Raw genomic sequence first — 7480 nt, 5'->3', positions numbered from 1 at the left:
CAGAACGCCTCGTCCAACAGTCTCCGTCCTCTGCCTCCAGGAGTCGTCTGATATCTATGAGATTCTCAGACTCTCGCTAAGTTGAAGATGTTGGGAGACGCACAACCGGCCTGAAACTGTGCTGTGTGCAAGAACAGGAACCACGAGCATGGAGCACACGTCATCCAGCCAGAAGACAGTTTATTTAAGAGAGACAGAGTTCTTCATGTCAAGTGGAGGATTTAATATGACATGAGCTTGAACAGGGTAACGTTTACCTGCTGCTGGATTCTGGAAATGACCGAGATCATAATAATTTGCTGACACAGACGACGTCTAATAAAACTCTGAAGTCAGAAGTGTCTCCTGAAGCCTCTTATTGTGAAAAATGAGATTGTATTTGTGTTGGTTTTGTATCAAGATGTTATATATAGAAGAAAAACACCTCCTCCCTGCTCTGCAGAAACCAAATCCACTGATCTATACGGAAAAATCATGTCACAGTTAAACCGATTACCATCGTTAATATGCATTCAGGAAAATGTGCAGTTTCCAAGCTGCTCAGTGTGTTTGTTTGTGTGTGTGTGTGTGTGTGTGTGTGTGTGTGTGTGTGTGTGTGGTTTATGCACCACCCACGGAGATCATAACAGTTATTTACATACTGTTTGCTCTCTCAATGTCAGACACATTTTAAGATTCTCTTCTTGTCTAATCACGGAGCAGCACAAACACACAGACCTCGTCGAGGGTTTCATTATAGAAACCAGCATAATGGAGTTTGTTGACTCGGCTCCCGGCGGCTCCCGGTCACACACAGGGAGACAAACACCGAAGGAATCATTTACACTACAGAAAAGATTTATGGAAAAACTCCACTAAACACATCCGAGCGTGGAGTTGAGTCATCAAGTTCCTCACAACCAACGCTCATTGTGAACTTCAACAAAGGTCGATCTGTTTATGTCTTTGTTGCTGAGTTTCATCTCACAGAAAATCCCAGAAGAACAAACAGTTTGAAGAAACATAATCACACGTCTTTAACTTTCATTACACGAATCACAGGCGCTCGACGGCCGTGATTCATTTAATTTTCTACTGAATAGATTCTGTTTAAGTGTCAGTGATTCGCTGACACCGCTGGGACCAGAAACGAGAGTGAGGCTTCAGTTCGGGGTTTCTCGGGGTGAATTTGGCTTCAGCTGGTTAAACAGCACGGGCGGCGTCCTCAGGGACTGTGGTCGTATGAAGGTCTGATCGGTCAGTACTGATCCACAGACAACAACAAGACACACGTGAGACCAAGTCGTCAACATCACAAAGAAAAGCTATGGATTTTCAAAAACACTTATTTCTCATCATATTTTACAAACAGTGAGTGTCTGTCTCTCACACACTGTCTCTCACACACACACTGTCTCACACACTGTCTCTCTCACACTGTCTCTCACACACTGTCTCTCACACTCTCTCTCACACTGTCTCACACACACTGTCTCTCACACTGTCTCTCACACTGTCTCTCACACACTGTCTCTCACACTCTCTCTCACACTGTCTCTCACACTGTCTCTCACACTGTCTCTCACACACTGTCTCTCACACTCTCTCTCACACTGTCTCTCACACTGTCTCTCACACACTGTCTCTCACACTCTCTCTCACACTGTCTCTCACACTGTCTCTCACACTGCCTCTCACACTGTCTCTCACACTGTCTCTCACACTGCCTCACACTGTCTCTCACACTCTCTCTCACACTGTCTCTCACACTGTCTCTCTCACACTGTCTCTCACACTGTCTCTCACACACTGTCTCTCACACTGTCTCTCACACTGTCTCTCACACTGTGTCTCTCACACTGTCTCTCACACTCTCTCTCACACTGTCTCTCACACTGCCTCACACACTGTCTCACACACTGTCTCACACACACTGTCACACACTGTCTCTCACACTGTCTCTCACACTGCCTCTCACACTCTCTCACACTGTCACACACTGTCACACACTGTCTCACACTGTCTCACACTGTCTCTCACACTGCCTCACACTGTCTCTCACACTCTCTCTCACACTGTCTCTCACACTCTCTCTCACACTGTCTCTCACACTGTCTCTCACACTGTCTCTCACACTCTCTCACACTGTCACACACTGTCACACACTGTCTCACACTGTCTCACACTGTCTCTCACACTGCCTCACACTGTCTCTCACACTCTCTCTCACACTGTCTCTCACACTCTCTCTCACACTGTCTCTCACACTGTCTCTCACACTGTCTCTCACACTGTGTCTCTCACACTGTCTCTCACACTCTCTCTCACACTGTCTCTCACACTGCCTCACACACTGTCTCTCACACTGTCTCTCACACTGTCTCTCACACACACACTGTGTCTCACACACTGTCTCTCACACTGTCTCTCACACTGTCTCACACACACTGTCTCTCACACTGTCTCTCACACTGTCTCACACACACTGTCTCTCACACTGTCTCTCACACACACACTGTGTCTCTCACACTGTCTCTCACACTGTCTCACACACTGTCTCTCACACTGTCTCTCACACTGTCTCTCACACACACACTGTGTCTCACACACTGTCTCTCACACTGTCTCTCACACTGTCTCACACACACTGTCTCTCACACTGTCTCTCACACTGTCTCTCACACTGTCTCTCACACTGTCTCACACACTGTCTCTCACACTGTCTCTCACACTGTCTCACTCTCTGAGGTTTCTTTAATCCTCAGAATTCGATGCTCACTTTTCATAAACTTTCTTTTTGGCTCTGAATCGGTCTTTCTTACATATTCTTTCTTCCTGGGCCTCCTGCCACATCCCCTCACTCCTCTTCTCCTCTCATCCACCGAAGAGTTCAACGTCAGTCTGTCGAAAATAAAAACTCTTTAATTAAGTTTACCGCTCTGGAGACTCGTCCTCTCTCATCTCTCTCTCCTCTCTCCCCCTTTGCAACTCTCTCAATAATGTTTTTCTCACTCGCTCTCCTCATTCACAATATCCCCTCCACTATTCTTCTCTTCTGCTGCTCTCTCTCTTTCCCCTTCACTAAATCCCTCTGTCCTTCCCTCTCTTCTACTGAGGGTCTCTTCTTCCCACTCATATTTCCATCGAGCATTCTCCTCATTCTCCTCTCCCACTTTCTCCTCGTCTGCTCGGCAGCTCTCATGTTCTGTTCCCAGGCCTCTGATTGGCACCGAGCAGATGTTGCCCAGCTGTTGAGGAGCAGATAGACTGCTCCTTTTAGTCTGTTTAGCCCGAACCTCCTCGACTCGCCTGCTCCCGATCTGTCTGTCGTCTGTCTGTCTTCTTATGGCACCAAATCACAACAAGCATTATTCTCATAGCACTCGGAGTCACAGTTTGAAGAGGTCGAATATTTTGAAGGTAGAAATGAGCTCAGTAGTGAAACATCATGTGACAGCTTCAGGCAGCAGGACGTCAGCCACGGGTACGTTTCAGCTTTAGAGCGCACGACTGATTCTATGGTTCCAACTGGCGCTCACACTTTCCAAACCCAAAACCTGAGAGCGAAGCTAAGTGACGAAACACAACTCCTCTGAAACATCACACACCAAGAAACATATCGACAGAGAATCTGAGTCTAATGACTCGAAAACAGGAAAATGTTTTCTGATCTGTTTAATTTGTTATTATTATTATAAATTTAGTAGTAGTAGTAGTGGCAGTAGTAGTGGTAGTAGTGGCAGTAGAAGTAGTAGTAGTAGTAGTAGTAGTGGTAGTAGTAGTAGTAGTGGTAGTAGTAGTAGTAGTGGTAGTAGTAGTAGTAGTAGTAGTAGTGGTAGTAGTAGTAGTAGTGGTAGTAGTAGTAGTAGTAGTAGTAGTAGTAGTGGTAGTAGTAGTAGTAGTAGTAGTAGTAGTAGTGGTAGTAGTAGTAGTAATAGTAGTAGTGGCAGTAGTAGTAGTAGTAGTGGTAGTAGAAGTAGTAGTAGTGGTAGTAGTAGTAGTAGTAGTGGTAGTAGTAGTAGTAGTAGTAGTGGCAGTAGTAGTGGTAGTAGTGGCAGTAGAAGTAGTAGTAGTAGTAGTAGTGGCAGTAGAAGTAGTAGTAGTAGTAGTAGTAGTAGTGGTAGTAGAAGTAGTAGTAGTAGTAGTAGAAGTAGTAGTAGTGGTAGTAGTAGTAGTAGTAGTAGTAGTAGTAGTAGTGGCAGTAGAAGATCATATTTCCTTGAACCTCCTTCCATATTAAATCATTTTTAAACAGCAGTATATATTTTTAATTCTATTGAACTTAATTGACTTTATCTTATTGATTGTTTTGAATGATGTGATTGTTTTTAAGTATCATTTGTAAATCCCTACACGTACGTGGCCTCACTGTTAATGTTCAGGTGTGTTTGAACATTACTACTCAATTAGCCGCAGGACAGAGTTTGTCTGCTGTGTGCAGAAACAACAGATTCCATCTTCTCCCCGTGGTTTAAGATTATCTGCAGCAGCTTTTCACTGAAGATGAAAAGTAATGATCAGAAAACTGTTTATTCATCAGCTCCAGATTCTACAGTTTATCATCATCATCGTTTTCCTTCCCTGTTTTAATTTACTGAGCTGAACGCTCTGAGCACAAACCACAGAGGAGTCGGCTCAGCTTTGAGCTGAAGAGGTCAGATGCTGACATTAGGTGGGTTCAGCTTTTGTGAAGTTTTTTTTTTAGTGACTTGCAAATTAAAGGCAGATTTTTGAAAAATAAACACAAAATCAACATGTTGCTTTATCTCTTGTCAAACGGTGTCAAGTGCTGGTGTTGACGAGGGAGTTGAAGAGCGGAGGAAATCTAAATATCTGTTCTGTGGCCTGAGGGGAGCTTCAGTCCAGCTAATCATCCATGGACTAGGATCAGACACTGAAAATACATCTATACATTTATATATCACATCTTCTGTTCCTATAGTGTCCATTCATCATCGCTCCTTCAATGTGAAAAATCTTTTCTTCTTTATTTCCCCCGTTCTTTCTTCTTATCTGATTTTATAAACGGGACCTTCTCTTGCTCTGTTTCAGAAAATTAGCTCCTGACGTGTTGTGTAGTCAGTGTTTGTGGGGCAGCAGCAGATTGTCCGGCTCGTTAACAACAACAGGAACACGTCCGTCACGTGTTAGAAACCTCATCAACACGTCCACTCGCTCACTGAGAAGTTTCCACACGTTTTACCAGGAGGCTTCTCACAATCATTCCCCCAGAAATCTTCAGGAAATGTTGGTGTTCAGTTCATGTCTGAAAGTAGCCAATGGTTTAAAAAGAGAAAAGCACTAAGTGATAAATCTTTAACAGCCTCAACGGTTGCTTCTGACGAACGTGGTCACACCCAGAGGCCGGAGGGGACGTGATGAAGAGGATGAAGAGGATGTAGAGGCGGAGATTGGATCGGGGTACGCAGACCGTGGTCCATAATGTCTGCTCTGCTGCTTCCCAGAAACAAGCTCACTTCACTTGTGAATAACCAAACTCCCCAAACCTCGCAGTTATTCTACTTAGGATTCAAATCACTCTGGAAACTCTGAATTTTGTATCAGGCTTCGGCGCAGAAACAAATCTAACCTTCACCCTGCTGCTCTGATGCAGCGGTGCTGAACATTAGGAGCCAGGGTTGATGCCACAGCTCTTCAACAACATCCTGCCTTTACAAATGTTTACAGCGGCATATTGTAACTCTCAGTGTTTGCTTAATGTGCTGCGGAGCCACGACCTCCTCGGGCTTGTTAGTTTTGAAGCATCTCTTCACACATGAGGAGAGCGGTTCACACAGAGGCCACAACTGCATAATCACTTCACATGACAACACATTTCCTTTTCTCATATCAATGTCAGGTTAAACAGAAAAGAAAGAAAACACCCTCCAGCTATCACTCACAAATCTGTGGAATAAACCTGCTCAGACTCAATTGTTCAGCCGATTAACGTTAACAGGTTTAACCAGAGGAAATAAAATGACTGATATTATTCTCAGTTTTTTCTGAGCTCAAAGATAAAGACGAATAGATGAGGACGTGACCGTGCTCGTTCACCAGGTTCACCAGTGTGAACAACATTCAAACATTTCTTACAGCAACACTAGGTAACTAGTGTCTGGCTGAATATCTGAGATGAACTTTAATAACTTCTTATTGTGCGTTTTCACACCTTGTTTGTTTCAGACAATAACACATGTTATAATTATAAATAGAAGTGAAGCTGTTTTTAGATCAACTGCTCTTCAGCCTGATCCGTGGCTAAAATGAAATCGGTGCATCGGTGGTAACAAGCACACGTTCTCTGGCTCCATCGGTGGAGTCGCTCTCTAATAAAGATCTTATCTGTGGAACTCTGGGATGAACTCGTCTGAACTCGCTGCTTCTATAGTCACTCTCAGTAGAGCTCATTCCTCGACCGACAGCCGGCAGTCCCTTGAATTCCACCAAATAATACATCCTCAATAACGTCAGTTCCCTAAACAAAATATAAATCACCATGTTAAAGAAAGAGAAACAAATATCTTGAAGTACAATATCAACTTTTCATTCTTATTTTCTTTCTTAATTCACTTTAAATGTGGTCCTGGTGTATGTTTATTTTACGGTAGCTGTGTCTTTTCATTGATGTATGAAATACTATGAATTTATTACGAGCACAGGAGAACAGATATTATTTTCTTTATTATTCTCTCTCTAGTTCTTTTAAGTAGCTGTCCATCAATTCCCTGATGTCTTTATGTCTCATGTGATTGACACAGGTCTTTTTTTTTTAATGTACGCCTTCAATTCATCTGGAAAATAAACACAATGATTGCAGGAGTAGATATACGATAATAATTATAAAAACACTTATTTCTTTACTCGTCGAACAAGAAAACCAATAAAAAAGGAAGAAACTAAGTGTAGCAGCAGGAGTGAGATGGAGCTCTTCTCTGAGGCTCAGGTGTGTTCTGGAAGAAATGAACGTTTCTAAAGGTTCATGTGTCTGAATCTTCTCAAACCAAGATATTTGAACCCTCTGACCTCTGCAGTCGAAATGTTCCTTCTAATGATCCGACCTAAGATGACCAACACTCATCTGTTAACATGGAGGAGGAGGGTTTATGATGTTAACACGTCTGTGTCGGACCTTCACCCACGACTGGCCAGCTACAAAAACAGGAAGTGGACCATCACACAACGGATCATCATCATCATCACAATCATCTTCATCATCATGATCACAATCATCATCACAATCAGCATCATCACCACTATCATCTTCATCATCATGATCACAATCATCATCACCACCATCATCATCTTCATCATCACAATCATCATCATCATCATCGTCATCATGATCATCATCATCACAATCATCATCATCACAATCAGCATCATCACCACTATCATCTTCATCATCATGATCACAATCATCACCACTATCATCATCACCACTATCATCATCATGATCACAATGATCATCATCATCACAATCATCATCATCATCATCATC

General features: G+C 43.2%; 1 long non-coding RNA gene across 1 annotated transcript in view; it reads right to left on the bottom strand.

Moving 5' to 3' along the window:
- Window positions 1-722: 722 nt before the first annotated feature.
- The window catches only part of LOC109642959 (uncharacterized), an 8837-nt gene continuing 2079 nt past the window's right edge, over window positions 723-7480 (bottom strand). The window contains exons 2-3 of the long non-coding RNA XR_011239402.1: window positions 2802-2880; window positions 723-1243 (exon numbers count right to left, since the gene is read on the bottom strand). This is a non-coding gene — a long non-coding RNA (uncharacterized lncRNA). The remainder of the gene's footprint in view (window positions 1244-2801; window positions 2881-7480) is intronic.

The sequence above is a fragment of the Paralichthys olivaceus genome, chromosome 2 (genome assembly GCF_024713975.1).
Source record: "Paralichthys olivaceus isolate ysfri-2021 chromosome 2, ASM2471397v2, whole genome shotgun sequence".
Taxonomy (NCBI): Eukaryota; Metazoa; Chordata; class Actinopteri; order Pleuronectiformes; family Paralichthyidae; genus Paralichthys; species Paralichthys olivaceus.
This window is presented reverse-complemented; position numbering and strand designations above follow the sequence as displayed.